This window comes from Tamandua tetradactyla, chromosome 9 (assembly GCF_023851605.1).
Source record: "Tamandua tetradactyla isolate mTamTet1 chromosome 9, mTamTet1.pri, whole genome shotgun sequence".
NCBI classification, from domain to species: domain Eukaryota; kingdom Metazoa; phylum Chordata; class Mammalia; order Pilosa; family Myrmecophagidae; genus Tamandua; species Tamandua tetradactyla.
The window spans coordinates 111,038,090-111,059,376 of NC_135335.1; positions in this window are offsets into that span (position 1 = coordinate 111,038,090).

The window sequence follows — 21,287 nt, forward strand, 5'->3', positions numbered from 1 at the left end:
GGTTTTTCTTGGTTTCTTCCTCAGAGTCATTACTAGTGTCTAGAAACACTGCGGATTTGGGGGTGTTGAACTTATAACCTGTCATTTTGTTGAATTTGTTTTCTTTTTTTTAGCTCTAGAAACTTTGATGTCAATTTTCTTTCAATTTTCTGTATACTTCTTCTTTTTCAATTTGGATGTTTTTTATTCTTTTTCTTTCCTAACTTCTCTGGCTAGAACTTCCAGTACAGTGTTAAATAACAATGGTGGCAAGTTTCTTTGTCTTGTTCTGGATTTTATAGGGAAAGATTTCAGTCTTTCACCATTAAATATAGCTCAGTTTTTCATATTTTCCTTTTATCATGGGAGGGTGTTTCCTTCTATTGCTAGTTTTTCAAGTGTTTTATCAGGAAGGTTGCTGGATTTTGTCAAATGACTTTTCAGCATCAATTGAAATGATCTTGTAATTTTTTCCTTGTTCTACTAATTTGGTGATTTATATTAATTAATTTTCTTACCTTGAACCAACCTGCATACTTAGGATAAAAACCACTAGATCATGGTGTGTAATTTCTTTGCTGTACTGTTGGATTCTATTTGAAAGTATTTTGTTGAAGATTTTTATGACTATATTCATAAAAGAAATTAGTCTGTATCACTATTTAGTTTTGGTATTAGGGTAGTGTTGGCCTCAAAGAGTGAGCTAGGTAGCGTTCCCTCCTTTTCAATTTTTTGGAAGAATTTCAACAAGATTGGTTTTAATTCTTGGAATAATTGTTAGAATTCACCTGTGGAGCCATATAGTACTGGGTTTTTCTTTGTTGGGATGTTTTTGATGTCTAATTCAATTTCTTTGCTTTTAATGGTCTATTGAGGTTTTCTACTTCTTGTGAAGTACACATAGGTTTTTCATGTGTTTCTATGAATTTTTCCATTTCATCTAGCTTATCTAATTTGTTGGCAGATCATTGTTCATAGTATCTCCCATGAGCCTTTTTATTTCTGTGGGGGGTCAGTAGTAGTGCACCCCCCTCTAATATCTGAATTAATTTATTAGCGGCTTCTCTCTGTTTTCCTTTGTTAGTCCAGCTAAGGGTTTGTCAATTTTACCGATTTTTTTTTCAAGAATCAAGTTTTAGTTTTGTTCATTATCTCAATTGCTTTTTTACTCTCAATTTTGCTCATTTTTGTTTTAATTTTTCTTGTTTCTCCCCTTCTCTTTGCCTTGGGATTAATTTTGCTGTTCTTTTTCTAGTTCCTCCAGGTATGCAGTTAGGTCTTTGATTTTAGCTTTTTCTCCTTTTTAAGTAAGCATTTAGTGCTATAAACTTCTCTCTCAGCAGTACTTTGCTGCATCCTATAAGTTAGCTATGTTATTTCTCTACGTTTCTTTCAAAGTATTCACTGATTTGTGGGTTATTGTAGAGAAATCTATTTCTCCCTTCAGTTTTGTCAGTGTTTGCTCATGTATTTTGGGGCACTGTGGTTAGGTGCTATAAATTTTTATGATTGTGATTTCTCTCTGTGATGTCTTTATAAGAAATAAAGTGTCCCTCTTTATTTCCTATCATAGCATTGACTTAATGTCTATTTTGTCTGAGAATAGTATAGCTACCCCAGCTCTTATTTGGTTACTATTTCAATGGAATAGCATTTTAAAATCTTTCACTTTCAACCTTTTTCTGTCTTTGAGTCTATGGCAAGTCTCTTGTAAACAACACATAATTGGATTAAGCTTTCTAATCCACTTGTGTCTTTTGACTGGAGAGTTTGACCCCCTTAACATTCAGTGTTAGTACTGCAAAAAGTAGTACTTACTTCAGCTATTTGTCCTTTGGATTTTATATGTCATATCTTTTTTTTGCCCCTCTTTTATTTTATTGCAACCTGCTTTTCTGTGCAGTTGATATTTTCTGATATATCTGACTAATCTCTTTCTCATTTCTATCTTGCATAGTTTAAAAATATTTCCTTTGTGCTTCCCATGGGGTTTACATTACACAACCTACATCTATAAGCAACTAACTTGAAAAGGCAACAACAACTTAGCTTCAAGAGCATACACATTCTCTGTTCCCATTTCCTTCTATTTCCCCTCTTTATGCTGTTTTTGTCCCACTTTTCTACTTTACATTTCGCATGTCCATTAATGGGAACCATGCTTTTTTTCTTATTCAATTGTATTCTGGTTCTTACATAAATTGAAGAGTTGTATATTGAGGATACAGTACTATTGAATTTTATATTTACAATTTTAGTTACCTTCACTAATGTTCTTCATTTCTTCACATTACTCAAGCCACTTTCTCCTATCTTTTCCTTTCAACCTGAAGAACTCCCTTTAGCAATTCTTGTAGGACAGGCCTTTTGTTGATGAATCTCTCAGTTTCTGTTTATCTATGAATATTTAAAGCTCTCCCTCATTTTTGAAGGGCAGATTTGCCAGATAAAGAATTTGGGGCTGGAACTTTTCTCTTTCAGTACCTTAAATATGTCAAACTACTGCCTTCTTACCTCCATGGTCTGATGAGAAATAAGGACTTAGTCTTACTGAAGACTCCTTGTATGTTACAAATCATTTGCTTCTTGATGTTTTCAGAATTCTTTCTTTGTCTCTGGCATTTGACATTCTGATTAGTATGTATCTTGGAACAGGTTTATTAGGGTTTATTCTATTTAGAGTTTGTTGTGCTTCTTGGACATGTATATTTATATTTTTTATAAGAGTTGGAAAACTTTCAGCCATTATCTCCTTAAATATTCTTTCTGCCCTCTTTTCCTTCTCTTTCTGAGACACCAATTATGTGTATATGTGTGCCCTTTTGTTGTCACTCAAATCCCTAAGATACTGCTCATTTTTTCCCTCTATATGCTCTTCTAACTGTATGATTTCAATTGCACTGTTTTATAGTTCACTGATTCTTTCTTCTGTCTGTTCATATGTGCTGTTGTATGTCTCTTATGTATTTTTAACCTCAAATATTGAGCCCTTCAACCCCATAATTTCTAGCTCTCTTTTATATGTACAAACTCTTCTTTATTCTCATAGATTATTGTCTTAATATCCTTTAGCTTTTTATCCATATTTTCTCCATCTCCTTAAATTATTACATAGGAAATTTTTTGAACTTCTTTGATTAGTTCTTCCAACTCCTAAGTCATCTCTTGAGTTTTAACTTGTTCCCTTGACTGAGTCATGACTTCTTGCTCTTTGTATGGCTTGTAATTTTTTACTGATGTCTAGGCATCTGACTAATTAGTTAAATCTGAAGGTCCATTTCTCCCTCTTATCTAGGGTTTTAATGTTGATTGGCTCTATATTAAGACTCTTTTTTTTGATGCTTTGTTCAACTTATTCTGCAGATTTAGAAGAGTCAATGTTTAACTGTTCAGAATTTCTTAACTCTTCCTCATCTGATTCTTAGACTGGATATGTGGTGCATTTTAAGATAGAACTTTTTGTGCAATTGTTTCATCTCCAAAAGTAAGTTTCCTTTCCTGTTTTTTATTCAGGAATCATATTCTGTTCTGTTTTGTTTTTGTGCAGAATTTCCTACCTATGGTTTGTATAAATTCTCTCCTTCACTTAGTTGCCCCATTTTCCTTACAATTCTCAGTTCTGGGACCTGTCTGATTTTACAGCAGTTCAGTTTAATCCCCACCTTTTTATTTCTTCTGTGATGTTTCTCTGCCTTTGGTTTCTTCCCTTTGGGGTATCCTGCACTGGGTAGCCAGAGGGAGGCTATTCAGAAGGTGGGTTACTTCAGAAAAGTCCATTTTGTGGATAGTTGTTCCCACCTATTGAAACTGGATAAAATGAGGGCACAACAGTTCTTGCTAAAAGCTCTATGGAAGTCTCTCTCTTTTTTTAATTTTTTGCTCTGGGGGTCCTTTTCCCACAACGCAGCACTCCTCAGCAGCTTGTGCTCTGCCCCGAGTCTCTGCAGCTTTATTCCCTATACCTGGATATGCATGGAGTTCTGCCTCACTGCTGTGAATCACTCTATAGTCTCTGTCTGTGGTGGGAGGGACCTGTGCTGTGCTGCATCTGTCTTCCAGGCTGTGTGGAACTGAGTGAGAGAGAGGGGAAAGGAGCTGATTGGTGGTACAGGATGGGATTTTCCTACCTGATATTTTTCTTTTTTCGTTGATTCAGCACTGGTGGAGTCCTTCTCTATCTCTAGAGTCATCCAGAATTCTGACCAAGTGGTAATTTTGTGTCCTTTCATTTGCTCTATCTCTGAGGAGGCTTTTTCAGGGGATGTCTTCCATCACCATGTTGATGATGTCGCTTTGACTATTATTTCTTGTGATTTTTTTATTCCTATTTTTTCTCTTCTCTACTCTGTCACTGCAATAACAAAATGGTATCCTCTTGACACAGCACTATAGGTTATCGAAGTTCTGCTTGTTACTTTTCTTCTTTAATTCTCTCTGTGCTCAATCTGGATCATTTTTTTTCTTTTTGTATCCTGTATTGTGGGGTCACATTTCATTATTTTTCCATGTAAGTATCCCATTATTGCAGCACCATTTGTTGAATTTTTGCTTGTTATGATTTTTGCTTGCTTGTTTGTTTGTTTTTTTGTGGGGGGGAAATGCCTGGACCAGGGACTGAACCCAGGTTTCCCGCATGGCAGATGAGAATTTTACCACTGAACTACCTGTGCACCCCTCCATCTAGATATTTTTTATTGACTGCTTTTTTAAATTCGCTGATTCTTCTGTTGTATTAATACGCTATTAATCCTATTCTATGAATTATTTTTATTTATATACTATAGATTTCAGTTCTAGAATTTATATTGCAACAGTTTTCATCTGTTTTGAAATCTCCAAGTCATTTCACCCATTATGTCCACATCTATTCCTATGATAATTGACATATTCATCATATGTTAATTCCAACATATCAGTCATCATCAAGTCTCTTTCTTTTGTGTGCTTTTCTAATGACTGTGCACATATAGAAAAATTTTTATGTTATACTGAACACTGCAGATATAGGTTTCAGACACTCTGGATTCCATGTCTTCCTCTGAAAGGTATGGAGTCTTGTTCTGGAGTACAGTTAAAACACTGGTCAATCGCCTCCACTTTGGGGGGCTTAACTTTAGGTTTTATTATGCCAGGTTGTACTGGTTTGAAACTGCTACGTACCCAAGAAAAACCACGTTCTTTTAATTCAGTCTTGTGGGGGCACACCTATTGTTGGGTGGGACTTTTTGATTAAGTGTTTCCATGGGGTTGTGACTCCACCCATTCAAGGTGGGTCTTAATGCACTTGCTGAAGTCTTTTAAGGGACAGTCAAGAGATTTGGGAGAAGCTAAGAAAGAAAATGCCCCAGCAGAAGTCAGAAGGACCCACAGGACTTAAGAGAGCCATTTTAATTAAGAATGACCTTTTCCCCTACAACCTTGATAGCATTCAGTATTTCATTTTTTTTGTTTCTTGCCATTATGATAAATAAAAAGTTTACCTTTATTTTCATTTGTATTATATCAGTAAAGTTTGATATTTATATATTTCATTGCCTCTTTGTATCTCTTCTTTTCTTTGATTAACTCTTAAACATATAGTTATTGAACATCTACTATGAACCAGACACTGTTTGATACTGTGGATTAATTGTCAGCAAGTGCTGGGCAAATCTGAGATACACCTTACAGACCATGTCCCAGCCTCACTACCCTGCCTCATTTTCTAGTTTGCACAGGTGTTACAGTATGTTACCATTCCACAGCCCAGGGAAGATGTAGGTCCATTGAAAACACCTGACCATACTTTAAAATCCAACAAGTAGTTCTAGCTGCTTCACAAGGTTGGCACTCTCCTGGTAAGGCTCCTCTCCCTGGGGTTGTATGAAGCAAAAAAAACAAAAAAACAAAACTTTTGAATGACCTATTCATTTCACCTGTCAATACTTCTCTCTGAGTATTTATTTTAATTACAGCAAAACTATTTCTGGCTTACTTCACTGCTCATTATTCAATATTTTGTTTCATTTTGTTTGTTTGTTTTTTTCTATACAGGTATTCACCTTTATGGGACAAACAAAAATCCAGGCAAAAAAAAATTCAGAAATATATACCAAAAATTATTGAACTATCTTAAACATGATAGTTCCAACATGATATCTTAAGAAATGCAAAGAATTGACAGCAGAATATAAAACTGGCTCTTCTCTACTCCACTGACTTCTGCCATTCCCACTTGTGCCAGAAATATAATCTTCACTACCATTTTTTATCATGATGACAGGTGCTCTGATATTCTGTGTGTAATATTTAAATAGCTCATTGAAGAGGTCTAGGGATTTATAACAGGAATAATTAGCCAGTTCAACTGCAGAAAGGGGAAGACAACACTTGGCACTCCCGTGACATGTTAGATTATATAATCACCACATGAGTGACACCCATGCAATAACCCAATCTTTACTGTCTTTTCCATTTGCTCATTTGTTAGATAAATTAAATATCAAGAACTATAATGGATATGATTATCATATATGCCCTTTAGGTCATGTCAAAACCTAAGCAAAACCTATTATTATATGTGTTTCCTAAGACTAAAATCTAGTTATATGTGTAAGATGGTGTCAGAAAAGAAAAAGAAAATGAAACATGAAAGATGAGCTAAAATACAATTAATATTGCTTGATAGAGGCATCAAATAATAGCATAGCTATTAAGAATAATTAGAATCATAGCATAAGCTAAAGGAACCATATGGGCAGTTTAGATAAGGATAAAGCTGCATTTTCCAGAAATGTAAACTCACAACGCAAATTAAAGGAAACCTAGGACGTCACTCTTGTCATAGAAACAGCCCTATTAATAGGGTGTAGAATAGCGACACCCTATTAAAGCCATTTGTACAAACAGTTAACATTTACTATGACATTTAATAACCATCCCACAAAGAAAGAATTTTGGAAACAAAATAGGCCAATTTTGGAAAAAGAACAATCAACTAAACAATTGGATAATGTTGCCACAGGCACTGTTTTGTTCCTTTATCCTTTATGTTTCCTTCCTATAGTGATGAGAAAGTGTGACAAGATACCTGTTGACCAAATACTCTAAATTCTGACGCAATTCTAGGAGCCATTACCTCATTTCACTGCTATGGTGTGTAACATTCTTCTAAGATGGTCCTGTAGATTTCCTGTCTGCCTAGTCTCCACATCCTGTATAATTCCTGAGACTGTGAGTGTAACTTTTACTTAAAGCTGACTTTAGGAAAAGGAGATGATCAGGACAGTCCTAATACAATCACAGGAGGCATTTAAAAGCAGAGTTTTCTCCAACTGGTGGCAGAAGAAGAAGGCAGAAACTTGAAGTATAATGACACATTTGGCGTAGCATTACTGGCTTGAAGATGGAGGGAACCACGTGGCAGGTAATGTGGGCAACCTCTAAGAACCAAAAACAGTCCCTGGCTGACAACCAACAAGGAAAATGGAACCTCTGTTTAACGAATCAACCACAAGAATGAGCTTGGAAGCAGATTTTTTCAGAGCCTCCAGATAAGAACTCAGCCCAACTGACACATTGATATAAGTCTTTGAGGCCCTGAGCAGAGAACCCATTCACACTGTGTCTGCACTTCTGACCTACAGAACTGTGTGCTAATAAGTGGGGGTTGTTTTATGACACCAAGTTTGTAGCAATTTATTACACAGCAATATGGAATTAATATAATTCCCAAAGACATCTATTATCATCTGTGGGGCCCCCTTGAGAAAAGATTAAGGGGTTATACTTCTTTTCCCAGCTGTATTTTTCCCATGAACTCGAGGGAACGTTAAGTCCAGAAGACCATAACCAGGAGGGAAAAAAGAAAAGAGAGAAGCAGTTTATATTATCTATGAACCAGGGGTCCTCAACTAAAAGGGTAAAAGATGTCTCTGGAAGCTTGCCTGTCCTCCAGCCTGGCTCAAAGGTGAGATACATTACAAAGACATTTGGGGTAAAAGTCCAGGTCAGTACAACAGAATGTACATTTTACTAGGATGGGCCCTGCTCTAGTGTCACCTCCTGCACACCAGGATTCAGAACTAAAAATTCCTGATAGTGGAACCAGATTTGGATGTCCCATATTAATTAAATAAGGTATCTCAAGTACAGTGAAAGATTGATCATTTTTAATACCTACTGACTGAACGGATTGTAAACTCTGCAAGACTTCCTAGAATCAATTCCTGATTATTACTAATGACTAAAATGGTCTGTCAGCAACACTCAGACCCCAGAAACAAAGCTATATGCAATTTTTAAGTCTTCAGAGACTCATCATTTCTTAAGTTCGCATGGTTTTCAGAAGCCTGGCCACAGCTAACCCTCCTGCCTTGCAACTTTGGCTTATATCTACCTGGGAAAGCCAAACCGTAAGCCAAGGGAGCTGGCTGGCAGGTGGACCGGCTGCCTGTATGTCCTGTCGCTGTTGATCTTTCTCAAGACTGGAGCAAAAGCCATGCTTGTGGCCAATCCAACAGTAGGAGAAGCAGTCCAGTTGCTTCGCAGGAGGCCTCATTACTTGATAATTCACCACATTCAGGAAATGACCCTATGCCTTCCAGGCTCAGGAAATTGATTTTTATGGTGCCCTGAAAGAACAAATTCACATGCATTAAGCCTGAGAAGACAGATGTTATGTCTAAAGGCTGAAGAGCCAGCTACCATGTGAATGAAAAAACTCACTTTGGCTTGACTACTGCATTTTCTCTCTGTAAGCATATGAATTGTGAACATAATATTAATCAGAAAATTGTTGCATAAACAGGGAATCAGAACCAAATAATTGAAGTCTGTGAGACAATGATAAACAACATCAAACCAAGAGTAGTATGACGTGGGAGTGCAGTATGGACTCTGGAACCAGACTGTCAGAACTCAAATCCTGGTTCTTCCACTAATTACTTGTATATCCTTGATTAAGTTATATAGGCTCTATGCTTCAGTTCCTCACAGGCAAAGGTTATGATAATAAAAATACCCATCTCAGAGTACAGAAAGTTAGGTGAGGGAGTGATGCACTGTTCCAAAGCTACTTACTCTTTTCTGCCTCATGTATCAGTATATTTAAAGCACATACAATTAAGTCTGCCATATAGTAAATCCTATATTTATATCACTATCATCCTCAGCGGTTTGTATCAAATTACATTCCTCCTGGACAATGTTTCTACATGTATTTTTGTTTATATGTGATAATAGGGTTTGAGGTGGTGCTTCATCAAGTAATAATAAAAGTAATAATAACAGCTAAGGTAGACGGGGAGCTCACCATATACTCTGGCATTATTCTAAACTCTTTACAAATATTAAATCCTCAAACCACTCTTTGAGGTAGAGAGTATTATCACATTTGTTTTAAGAAGAAGGGCCTGAGGCAAAGAGGTTAAGTAATTTGTGTAAAAATCCGCTCTACCTCAGATCTAAAGTGCATCAGAACCTCCACTTTAACAAAATTTCCAAGTGATCTATTTGCCTATTTGGATTTGAGAAGCACAGATCTAAATCCCTATAGCATGCTGTCTCTCCATATATTAAATTATTCAAGCTTCATAACAAAAACAATGACCTAAAAAACCAAAGATTATATACATGACAAAAAATAGGCAAATAAGTAAATCTCCCCTTATCTTGTGGCTGGTAATTGGCAGGGTAGCGACGTAAACTCAGGTCATCCAAAACCAGAGCCCTTGCTTAGTCTGAACCAATATGCTATACTACCCTGCCAAAACCTTCCAATTGTTGGTTTATAGCAGAGAACTGACAGCAAATAATGCTTGCTCTTTTGTCTGTTTCACTTTGGGAACATAGCCAGCCCCAGAAGGCAAGTCCTGGGTAACTGCCTCAAGATATTTGGATGATGCTTGCAAACTCTTCAGCTAGAAAAATGTCCTAGTAACAGAAGAGAAGACTAACAGACATGTAATTAATCATCTTGAGTTTCAAGCTTTTACAAGTTTCCATCATTTAAAAAATTGCTTCTCTTGCATTCTACTTGCTCTCAGTCGGATAAAGAAGGATGTAAAGATCATTCACTTGAATGTACAAAATTCCATTCTGAGAATTGTTGAGTCTGTCCTCTCTCTAACCCACCCCACTACACACTCAACACACACACACGTGCTGCTCACTCATGTACTCCTGAATTAAAAAGACAAAACTGAGAAAAGAGGAGAGAGCCTTGTATCAGAGTTCTTTACCCATTTTTCCTTACCAAAAAAAAAGGAAAGATAATATGTTGGGAAGAAGGAGCCAAATGCTTGTTAAGTATGCCTGTCTTCTTTTGAAAATCTGTTTATTTCCACAAAGGAAACAATTTACCAGACACTTTCATAGCACTTTACATCCATTATCTAATTTAATCCTCAAGAGGATGCTGTGAGGCAGGCATTCTTATCATTGAATGTTGCCACTAAGTGGAAAAGCCAGAATTTGAACACTCCTGTTTCTGGAGTAACCATCTCTAGGATAGATTCCAGCTGTGACTTCATGCACTCATGCCTCTGTCAAGAACATGAATCAGACATTTGTTTAATTGGATTTTTGTTTGCTGTAGAAGAAACAAGCTGAACCGACCATAAAAACAAATTTGGTTTCACTTATCAGCTAGTTCACCTGTGTAAGGCATAGCTGCTTAGTTCAGTTTCTCAATCAAGAACAAATTATTGAATTTTAATCATTGCTGCATTCATAGCTCCACCTAGAGCTAAAAATGACACCTAAAAAAAAAAAAGCTTTTATCATAGAGTAGCATTTTATTCTCTCTTCATGCGAAAACAGTACTTTCCAATTTAAGGGGAAAATGTAAAAATGTACTCTAAAAAGAACGGTCATTCAATATAAACATACTGGCTTCTAGCCTAGTCTCTGCTTCACCTAAAATATACTTCTCAATGGCTTCTTTCATTTATTTTCTTTAGAACCTCTGCCACTATTTGATAGCATAAAATATGCTTTTAAATAAGAACCAATATCACATATAATACAGGCCCATCTGGTTAACCACACAGAATTATGAGCCTCCTTAGGCCCTATATGGTTCCCTAAGTCCCACTGGATCCAATTATTGACTCACCATTAAAATATACTAATAAAATTAAGCTTACTAGAATAGAATACAAATTAGAAAGACTCATTTTAATATTTTATCAAAGTAATATAAGCACGTTTTTAAAAATGAAGCAGAAGAGTAGGTGTCATAATGAAAACAAACTTTGCTGCCCCACCTCGCCACAAACTCAAATTCACTTCCAAGAAGCAACCACTTTTTGAACATTAATTATTAAACAATTAATAAGTTAATTATTAATTAATAAAATAATAGGACCGACACTCACAATTACCCACATCCTAGGTTTTGCCAGATGTTACCATTTCGTCACATTTTTAAAACAGTGCTCTAAAAAACATTTTTAGAGATTTCTCCTTGGGCACCTGGAGGAGAATAGAAATGGAATTGCTGGGTTGCATATAACATGTACACATTTTTAATTTTACAAGACATTGAAACTGGCTCTCCAAAGTATTCATGCAAGTTTAAACTCCTTCCCCCATGTATAATATTTGTCATTTTCCCCAAATCTTTACAACATTGGTCAGTCATCTATTCTTGTTCCAATATCACACTCTGGGGATTAATTCAGTTTGGCCTCACCTAAATAGGGTCTTCAAAGACCCTATTCACAAACAAGCCCGTACCTTAATTAAAAAGAGCATATTCAAAACTCCTATTTACAAATGAATTCACACCAACAGGAAGGTGGGTTATACTTGATCATGTTTTCGGTGGAGTACCTGATTCAATCCAAACATTGCTTTTTTGTTGTTTTTTTTTTGCATGGGCAGGCACCAGGAATGGAACCCGGGTCTCTGGCATGGCAGGCGAGAACTCTGCCACCGAGCCACGTGGCCTGCCCCCAACATTGTTTTTTGTTTGTTTGTTTAAATATTATCCCTTTGAAATTATACTTTACCAATAATTGTTGCTGAAATCTAGGAATACTACTGAATTTAAATATTGATCTTTTGTCCAGAAATCTTGCTGAACTCTTTTATTATGCCTATAGTTTTCAGATAATCTGGGATTTTCCATTTGAAAAATAATCATATCAAGCAAATTACAGGGTTATAATTTTCCTTCCTTTCTAGTACTGTTTTTTTTTCTTTTCTTTTTTTCTGGTGTCATTTTTAGCTCGAGCTAACAGTTCAATGTCAAAGAGAAATAGTTCCAGCTTTGTTCTCCTTCTGAAATTAAAGAGAACCATTTTAACGTGTCTCTATTCCATGAGATTGCAGAATTTTATATTCTACTAACAGTTTTAACTATGAATGGCTATTAAATTTCATTAAGTGCTTTCAGTACCACAGTTTAGGCAATCACATGATTTTCTTAGGATGAACATTTATTCTATCATCTAAACTGGGAAAGCGTTGACAGTGAAAGTGGGCATTATTAATTGTTAGGGCAACAGCGTAAATCTTAATTTTCCAAAGCCAGCATAGTTTTCCACCTTTTATGTTAAATGTGATACACTTCATTAATAGACTTCATATTATAAAAGAATTCTCCAAATAAATTTTATGTAGTAACAGTGTAATTTTTTGTTGCATTGCTTGATTTAGTTTGTTAATACTATCAGGAAATTTGCATCTAAATTTATAAGTGAAAAACACCTATATAAATCTATCAGCATTAACAATGCTTTGTTCTATGCAAATATTTCTTATATCTAATTAAAATAACTGCATATATTCTGTATACTGCCTTTGTATATAACTCTGCATCACTCTTCATAACTCATGTTTAATGACTACCTAATAATAACTTAAGTCATTAAGCGCGTTGGGGACCAGGCCTGTGTTTTTGGTATCTGTGTATGCCCAGGTCCTAGCACAGCACCTCGCATAAAATAGGGTCTAATTAATAGTTGATGTCAACGAACAACAAAGAATTGTCTGTTATGTTTTCCAATATTTGCTGTTCTTCAATATATGTTCATCATTATTATCTTTTTCATTAATATTAACTCAGTAGCTATGGGTTTGGAATAACATGTTACTCAATCAGTTTTCTGAGAAAACAATTTAATTTAATTTATTTAAACCCAGATTTAGTGGTTTGGTATGTTTATTTCTTCTGTGTTTTTTTTTAAACATTTGAGTTTTTCAGCTTTAAAATATTTATCAATTATTTTCTATAAAGCCAATCTCCAGAAATAAAGTTACTGAACAGAAGATCACGAACGTTATCATGAGTCAAACCCTTTCTCAAATTGTTCAATTATCAATGATATCATAAATGTTTTAAGATTTTAATCTTTACAGTACACTTAACAGAATTAGGTAATATCTTTTTAAACCTAAACTACATATTTGGGCATTATCTTTAAAAAACATTTTGGCTAATTTGATAAACCAAAATGAATTAGAAACATTATCATCAGAATACCAATCAGATGCATGCTTTGTATACAGGCTATGTCCTTTTCAAGCAGCACCTAGAAGTGGTGTGAATGGCCTCAAAAGGTACTGGTGATGATTTTTATTAATCTGGAATAATGGAATATAAACAGGTCTGGGATTAAAAGCTATGGTCTCGTGTCCATCCTCAGACACTTCTTCCCCTCTGCTCTAAGCAATACATAAGGGTGACCAAAGAGTATATTTCATTAGGGAGTATATATGTGGGGAGGGTGGAGTAAGGAAGAGTACAAAGAACAGGAGTCCAGGAGAACAATGAAATGGCCAAAGTGTCTAAGTCAGAAAGGTAACCCAATTCCGTTTAATAATTACCATGAATAGAGATGGAAAGGATAGTACTGGAGCCTTGTTAAGAAGTAAAAGAGGAAACAAGGACAAGGACTCCAGTTTCTATCTGTAGCTATGGATAATATCCTGGCAGAGATGATATCTGATTTATGTATTTAAGGACGAATAGGAAACAAGCAGGGCAAGATGGTGGCATATGGAGGTGTGGGATTTGTTAGTCCTCTAGAGCAGCTACTAAATAGCCAGAAACTGTTGGGAACAACTGTGTTGGTGGGACATGCACGACTGGAAACCCCTTGTACACCAGTCTGGAATGGTTAGAAGGGCTGAAATCACTGTGCAGAACTGTAAGTAAAGCTCCCAAACCGGAGAGGCTAGCACCTCTCCCCACTCACACAGCAGGCTGTGTTGGAGACACTTTCCTTTGGGAAAAAGCAGCCATTTCTGCTAGGAACAAGGGAAGGTAGCTCAACCAAGATCTGTGGTTTTAATTTTTAAAAATTGACTGCCGAATACAAGCTCTGAGCACAGATAAACCCAGGAAAAGCAGGAAAGGAGCCCTGAGAGCTCTCCCAGCAGGGAGGAGGAAAGGCTAGTGGTAAAAAGAAAAAAGAACAACAACAGGTTTTTGGAGTCAGCCAAGTTCAGAGCACAAGAAAAGGGCTGCACCCCAAGAAGCCTGGGTATGAACACCAGCTCTTGATGGCAAACCTCAGGGATTGGTGACTGGCTCTGAAAAGGGTTGTCTTATTATTTTTTTCAACTATACTACTAATAAGTAGCTTATTAGAGAAAGCTACTTTCAAGCTATTAATAAGCAGCTTACTAGAGAAAGCATCAGGCATTTTCAATTGTCAGCACTTAGCCAGGTAAGGGCAGAGTTAAGATAGGTCTGAGAGACAAAGCCATGAATCAAATGAAGGAGATAATTCTCCAAAGGGTGTATCTTCCCCTAGAAGAGGGAAGGCCCAGCAAAGTGACAGCCCTCATTCAGAGAATTCAGACACCAGGGGCTAGAAAACAGAAACAGGTTAAGCTTGCCTTCTACCTCAACCTCTGTCTCAACCACACCCCCTCCTGGCAGGGACAGGAACTGCAGAAAATTAAAGGCACCAAACCACTTTATGCCAGTGGGGAGCTGCGGAATGACAAGGGCCACCGGCTAGGAAGCACAGGAAAACTACAGAGTCTGCAGGCTTCGCAGGAGAGTCTGACAATCTGCTGCATCTCATCCACAGGGAAATTTGATCGTGACTAACCCATTCCCCTGTGACCTGGGCCTGGTTGCTCTGGGAAAATCTGATTGCCATCAATCTTATCCGGAGAGACCCTCCTCAAGGAAAAAATTAAAAGACTCCATATAGGCAAAGCAAGAACCAGGAAAACAAGAGCAGGAAAATTCTGACCAATTAAACAGAAACTATAATAGAGGTCTAGGATAAGTTGAACTGAATGCCAAAGTACAGATAGAGAACAAAGCCAACCAACACAAACACCTAGGTAAAAGAGAGAAAATGACCTCCAGAATAAATTAATCAAGGAAACCAGATGTACCAGCAAAAAAATTACAAGTCATACTAGGTAAAATGAAGATATGACCCAGACAAAGGAACAAACTAACACTTCCAATGAGATACAGGAGTTAAAACAACTGATTAAAGATGTTCAAACAAACATCCCAAATAAAATTAAAAATCAAAGTACGCTGAACAAGGCTGAGTGTGAGCATGGTTGAAAGAGGAAGGCTAGGGGCATGTATGACACCAGAAGGAAAGACAGAAGATAAAGACTTGGACTGCATAACTTAGCAAAACCTGGAGTAGACAATGATAGTGATTAAATATACAAATATAGGAATGTTTTTACATGAGGGAGAACAAATGGATGTCAACACTGAAAGGTTGAAAATTGGATGGTATATATATTTTTCCATATGGTATATGGAAAAAATACAGTCAATATGCACTACTGTCCATAGTTAACAGAAACATTGTAATGTGCGTCAATTAAATGCAACAAAGGTGAAATACCAAGGCTAAACATCAGTAAGAGAGGGATTTTAGGGTGGGGTATGGGATCTTGGTGGTGGCGATATTTTTTCTCCTTTCTTTCAATTTTTTCTTCTTCCTTTTTTTCCTCTTTCTTTGCAGAAGAAATGGAAATGTTCTCATATAGATTGTGGTGATGAATGCATGACTATGTGATTATGCCAGGAACCACTGATTGTTTACTTAGGATGGAGTCTACAGTGTGTAAATAAAACTATTTAAAAAATAAACAGAAAGGTAGGTAAAGTACTGGAGAAAATATGGAGAGAGATGTACCTATTCACTGTTGGTAGGGCAGTAGAATGGTGCAGCTTATCTGGAAGGCAGAGTGATGGTTCCACAGGAGGTTAAGTAATGGGCTGCCATATGACCCTGCAACTCTGTTATTAGTCATATTCTCAGATGAACAGAAAGCAGGGACAATAATGAGCATTTAAACACTGGTGTTTATCCTAGTAGTATTCATGATTTGCAATAGCAGGAGGGGGCCCAATTATCAGTTACATCAACTGATAAATGCAAAGGCGAACTGTAGAGTATATGTACAATGGAATATTGACTGGCTGCAAGAAGGAATGAAGTTGTGAAGCACACAACCAAGTAAATGAAGCTTGAAGACTGTATGCTAAATGAAATAAGCCAGAAATGAAAAGACAAATATTATAACACCTCACTTATATGGACTAACTATAATGTGCAAACTCTAAGAACTGAATTTAAGAGCAAAGTCATCAGGGGAAGGCTTATTGAAAAGGTTCCTAGATTATAAGCTCTTATAGCAGTCATATCTATTCTGTAGTTGTAACAGTTATTTCTAACTTCTGAAATGTTAAGCTGTTTGTGTATAACCAGGTTGTCCCCTGGAACTTCAGGTATCTGTGTGACACCTGAGACTCAGAAAGAGAGTTCTGCAGCTACAAAAGTCAGCATTACCTGATACAGCAACTGTTTAAAAAGCTGAAAAAGAGATCAGACTTAGGAATGCAGCTGCTCCAGTGAGGACTAAGGTAAATCAGACTAAAGGGTAAATGATGACATATGAGAGTGTCTGTGTTTTTAAACTTCAACTTCTGTGTGAGAGCAACTGAACAGATGTTTACTGGGTGCAAAATTTTTATTTTCTGTAGCACACTATGTATTAACTCACATGGTTGGTTTATTCAAACACCCTGATTACATGGAACCTTGAATAGGGAGTGAGATCTTGTAGATTTGTACAGGTTAGTGTGATGTCATGAAACATTCCAGAGTAATCTGGGCAGAAAAATAAAAGTATTTGCAAAGTTCCCTTGGAGAATTGAGGAAAAAGTGGAAATATTAAATTTCCCCACCTGGGGAATTCCTGATCTTCTCACAAGCATTAGGGGCCAATTTAATTGGCCAAGCCCTTGATCCTGGTGCTTGCTCTTACGAAGCTTGTTCCTGCAAAGAATAATCTAAACCTACCTATAATTATGTCTAAGAGTCACCCCCAAGAAACTCTTTTGTTGTTCAGATGTGGCCTCTCTCTCTCTAAGCCAAATGTGTAGGTAAATGCACTGTCCTCTCCCCTACAAAGGACATGAATCCCAGGGGTGTTACTCTCTCTGGAAATGTGGGACTTGACTCCGATGGATGAGTCTGCACCCAGCCTCGTGAGATTGAGAAAACCTTCTTGTCCAAAAGGGAGAAGAGAATTGAAGCAAACTAACATCAGTGGGCTGAGAGACTTCAAATAGATTTGAGAGAACATTCTGTAAGTTATTCTTATGCATTATATAGATAATCCCTTTTTAGTTTTTGGTGCATTAGAATAGGCAGAAAGAAATACCTGAAACTGTTGAACTATAACCCAGTAGCCTTGATTCTTGAGGATGTGATTGTGAAAACCTTGTGACTGATACTCCATTTATGCAGTGTATAGCACAGATGAGTAAGGAAATAAAGACAAAAATAAATAATTAATAGGAGGTATAAGAAGTATGGGATATTTTAAGTGTTCTTTTTATTTTTTTTTATTTTTATTGTTTTTGGAGTAATGAAAATTGATTGTGGTGATGAACGTATAACTGTATAATGATACTGTGAATCACTGACTATACATTTAGGATGATTATATGGTATCTGAATATATTTTGATAAAATTGCATTTTAAAAAAGATGAGTGAAATCAGCCATGTGAGGAATAGGATAGGCAAATTCCTAGTAGAAGGAAAGTACGTTTAAAACCAAGAAAGTTTAAGATAGCGCTGTGTACTCAGAAAGCTGTTATTAGCAGGGTGCCAAAGCACAGTGAGAGAGCCAGTGGCTGGAAAGCTGCACAAGTAGTCAGGGATGAGACCATAAAGACCTCTGTGTGTCATGCTAACTTTGCATAGTATCACAAAGAAAATGGAAGAAATTTAATCATGGAAATGCTATGGTGAAATTGTTGCTTTAGAAAAGTCATTTTTTAGTTAGATTAAAAATGGGTTGGGTGGAGGTAAGAAAAGAGGCATTGTAGTATTTTAATTCAGAAATAATAAAAGCCCAGAGAAAGAGATTAGCAGAAGAGATTTCCAAAACAGAAAAGGCTTTAAAAAGTATTGAACAGGTTATACAACAGTCACGAACTGAACTCATGTGTCGAGTGAGAAAAATAAAAGAATTAGGCCAGAATCTGAGGAACAGATAAAGAAAGGGAGGAATAGAAGCAGTAAAGGAGACTAGAAAACCTGTAAAAGTGGCAGGAAGTAAGGAAGGAGATGCAAAGCTCCCTGAAGCCAAGGTGGGCCTTATCTGATCAAAATAAAATCATATTTTGGTCTTTCATGAATGTTAATGAATAAACTTCATGGCTAGAGGTGGAGGTCCAAGGAGAGCTGCTGATATTTAGAGATGAAGGAGAAGATGCTAGCATCTTCTTGGCCTCAAACCTTCTCCTAAAACTCTTCCACGTCACTCGTTATTTTTCCCCAAATCTTTCACTTTTGTCTACTTCTTTCCTGAATGAGGAAATGAGTTTCTATGAGACCTAATGGCTTCCTTTTATCCTTGTCTCATCCACTCTTCCAAATTTTGCTGCTGCTGTTTAATCTATCATGGTGGCCTGCCTAGCTGAGGATCGCTCTAAAGATGGATTCAGCAAGCTTTTTTCTATAAAGGGCCAGATAGCAAGTGTTTTAGGCTTTGAGGGTCATGCAATCTCTGTCACAACAATTCATCTTCACCTTTGCAGTATCAAAGCAGCTATAAACAATATGTAAATAAATGAATGTGTCTGCATAAAATAAAACTTTTTAAAAATAGTTTTGATGGCATGCCAAGTCCACAGGAATGGTACAACTGAAAACCCTAAAGGAAACCCAGGGCTCTATCATAGACTTTATGAAAAGTTCACTTCTTAAGTTTATTTTTCCGAAACTTAAAACCTCCAAATTGTTCCTATAACAGATAAGCCCTGAAACTTAGTGGTACCAGTCTCTCCCTGAAACTTAGAGCAAGAAACTTACTTTCCTCTATCCTATAATGACAACACCTCTTTTCAACATGAAGAAGTTAGAATGGCCATCGCCCAAATATCCCTAAAGAGTGGGAGAAGGGTCTAATGAAAAGGAGGAGTTGTAATAAAGAAATTAGGATTTAACAAATGATAATAACTACTGAATCATTATATAGATATTTCATTTCAGTTTCTAGTGTATTTGAACAGCCAGAAGTACATACCTGAAGTTGTGGAGCTGTAACCCATGCAATGCCTTGAAATGTGCTCTATAACAACTTGTTAAACTGAACTTTGAAATGTATCACTTGTCTATATATATATGTTATGTTTCACAATAAAAAAGGTTTAAAAATAAATTTAAAAAATAGTTGCAGTCACAAAACATAAGAATATGCAAAGAGATATATAGCCCAGCCTAATGACCAAATTAAAACACAAAATTGGAACTACTAATCAAAGATGTTCATGCAACTCTACTAAATAAATTCAATGGGTTGACTAATGACATAGAGGATATCACAGATACACTAAAAGAACATAAAGAGGAATCTGCAAGAATTGATACAAAAATAACAGAAATCACAGAGATTAAAGATGCTGTAGACCAAATAAAAAATATGCTAGAGACACACACAGGAGATTTGAAGAGACAAAAGAAAGAATAAGTGAACTAAAGAACAAGACAATTGATTTTGAACACTCAAAAGAACAAAAGGTAAAAATGATGGAAAAATTTGAATTGGGTCACAGGGAAATGATAGACAAAATAAAGCCCACAAATATAAGAATTATCAGTGTCCCAGGAGGAGAAGAGAAGAGTAAAGGGTTAGGAAGATTGGTTGAGGAGATAATGGGGGAAAACTTACCAATCCTTATAAAATACATAAATATGCAAATAAAAGAATCCCAAGGACCCTCAAATACAATAAATTCAAATTGGCTTACTCAAAGGCATACACTAATCAGTCTGCCAAATGCTGAAGAGAAGCAGAAAATCCTGAAAGCAGCAGAGAAAAACAATCTACTATATACAAGGAAAACCTCATAAGACTGACTTTAAACTACTCTACTGGCACTATGGAGGTAAGAAGGAAGTAGCATGATATTTTTAATATCCTGAAAGAGAAAAACTTCCAACCAAGAATGTTGTGCACAGCCAAACTGTCCTTCAAAAGTGAGGGAAAGATTAAAATTTTCACAAACAAATGATGAAAAAAATTGTCAACAAGAGATGAACCCTACAAGAAATACTAAAGAGAGTTCCATCAGGTGAAAAAAACAGACAGGAGAGGGAGCTCTGGAGATGGGATACAGAACTGAAAAGTACCAGTAAAGGTAACTTCAAGGATAAAAAGAGGAAGAGTGAAAAGAATATATAGATCAGACAAATAAAATCCAAAGGATAATACGGTGGATTCAAGAAACACCTTTACAGTAATAACTTTGAATGTTAATGGGCTAAACTTACCAATTAAAAGATACAGATTGGCAGATGGATTTTAAAATATGACCCAGCTATATGCTTCTTACAAGAGACCCATCTTATTCACAAGGACACAAATAGACTGAAAGTGAAAGGATGAAAAAAGATGTTCCATGCAAGCTGTAACCAAGAGAAAGCCTGAGTAGCTATACTAATATCAGTCAAAATAGACTTTAAATATAAAGAAATCATAAGATTCAAGGGAAGACAGCACACATTAATAAAAGGGACAATTCACCAAGAAGAAATAACAATCATAAGTGTTTATGCTCACAATCAAGGAGCTCCAAAGTACATGAGACAAGCATTGCAAAACTAAAGGGAGGAATAGATGTGAAGTCTCTAATAGTGAGAGACTTCAGTGCACCACTCTCCCCTATAGATAGAAGAACAAGGCATGGGATCAACAAGGAAATAGAAAACCTAAACAATCTGATAAATGAATTAGACCTATCAGACATATATAGGTCATTTTCATTACACCCTAAAACACCAGGATGTACATTATTCTCTAGTGCTCATAGAA